Raw genomic sequence first — 2137 nt, 5'->3', positions numbered from 1 at the left:
TCTATTTAGTCTTCAAAATATTACCTTTTAATCACCCGTTAGTAGCATTTAATTGACATTTTTATGGCTTTCCCTGTTTGAAGTAATATATAAGGGATAGAGTGAAATAATATTGTTAAATCTCTGCATGACTATTGTCCATGTTAAAACAGTTTTTTCAATATTGTCTCCGTTGATACATCACTGTGTCAGTCAGTCACCGTTGAGTTATATATATTTAGATTATTGCACACTTTCGTATCCTTAAAAATCTTATTACATAAATTGTTTTAATTCCCCTCCCAACCCCGCTTAGTGTGCTCCACAACAGCTCATTGGCTAACACATACATGCATAACGTATGTGAACAGTAATCTTTGGGCAAATGATAGACGTAACAATGACATCGTACATAAAGCAAGGATTATCATCGAATATTGTTAGTCATTGAAATAGCCTTAATGTGAGCACTTACGTAGGCAAGAAGTTAATCAAGAGAATTGAAGTTTATATGTCATCGTGAACAGTCGATACAGTGCTTTATTGAGGTTAGTCAATTCATTACGATTTTTTTTAATACGCTTTGTCGGAGTGTTATTATTTTTGGGTATTTTTCTTTTTAATAATTTGGTGTAACATATTTTGAAAAGCTATTGGCAGCGAATTATATAGATTCATTATATATATAAAGCAATATTTCTCGTGATTAATATTGTTCATTCTTTCTCTGTTAAGGAGCTTATCGTTACCTTGTGTATCCTCAAAAACTAAATTATTTAACAATATTATAACTTTTTAAATATACAGCTCCACCCTAGCAATATTTTATTTAATTTTAACATTTTCCATATCTGGATATTCAATAAAACGATAAATACATCAGAAACGAAAAACACTTGTTTGCCGGATACTATCGGGCTGAAACACACGCTCATTTTACGATTTCTGTATGATTGCTTGTGTGATTATAATGTATAACTTGAATAGAACTTCATAGATTTTCAACATCATTTCAGTGACAAAAAGCTATATTGACTTATGCTATATTCTATATCTTATATCTTATGCTATAATATAAGGATGACCAAAGAAGCCGAGTCGAGGCTAAGTTTAAAATAAATCCAACTATTCACATAACAGAAAGTTTATTTTCTTGTGTTTGATTTTACGCGAGTATTGTAAAATAAGTTTCTTGTTGTGGAAAAGGTACCGTATTGAGCTCATGATTGCATTACATTTTTGTTTTAAATAATATAGGACAACTTACTAGCTGATTATAGATTTTCAGTCGGCCAGCGTTAACTGTATTTTGATATTTATAAATAAAACTTATAGAATATAAACAACGCTCACATTGGACTGTATAAAGTAACAAACGGGCTGTTTAGAAATAAAAGACTTTTAAACGGATTTTAAACGCGATTATACATTATATTATTGGGGTCACGCACAACGCTCGCTGCAAAGTGTTCGAAACGTCGGATTAATAATATAATGAATAAATCGCGTTTAAAATCCGTTTAAAAGTCTTTTATTTCTAAACAGAACGTTTACTTTTAATACAAAAGGCCATTTGTAAGTTTATACAGTCCAATGTGAGCGTTGTTTATGTTCTATAAGTTTCCATTTATAAATATCAAAATACAGTTAACGCTGGCCGACTGAAAATCTATAATCAGTTAGTAAGTTGTCCTATATTATTTAAAATAAAAATGTAATTCAATCACAAGCTCAATACGGTACCTTTTCCACAACAAGAAACTTTTTCTCACAAACAAGAAATGACTTTAGCACAAAATAAATTAGAATTAATCACTTCCACGATCCATCCATTGCACAAGTAACGAACAATATTCCATTTTGTTTTCAGAACAATTCAAGAACTTCAAAGTATCTACTATTCGACCATGGTGAAAGCAAGAAAGTACGTAGTAAATAAAAATTTTCAAGGAGTTCCAAAACGCGAGGATTTTGATCTCGTAGAATATGAACTCCCTCCACTTAAAGAAGGAGAATTTCTTGTTAAAGCTGAATGGATAAGTGTTGATCCGTATCTCCGGTTCTTGAATTCAAAGATGCTGGCACCGTATGACCAATTCGGATTTCAAATTGGAACAGTTCAGGAGTCAAGGAATCCTTCTTACCCTGTTGGGACACA

Source organism: Zerene cesonia, chromosome 15 (assembly GCF_012273895.1).
Source record: "Zerene cesonia ecotype Mississippi chromosome 15, Zerene_cesonia_1.1, whole genome shotgun sequence".
Classification (NCBI taxonomy): domain Eukaryota; kingdom Metazoa; phylum Arthropoda; class Insecta; order Lepidoptera; family Pieridae; genus Zerene; species Zerene cesonia.
This window is presented reverse-complemented; position numbering follows the sequence as displayed.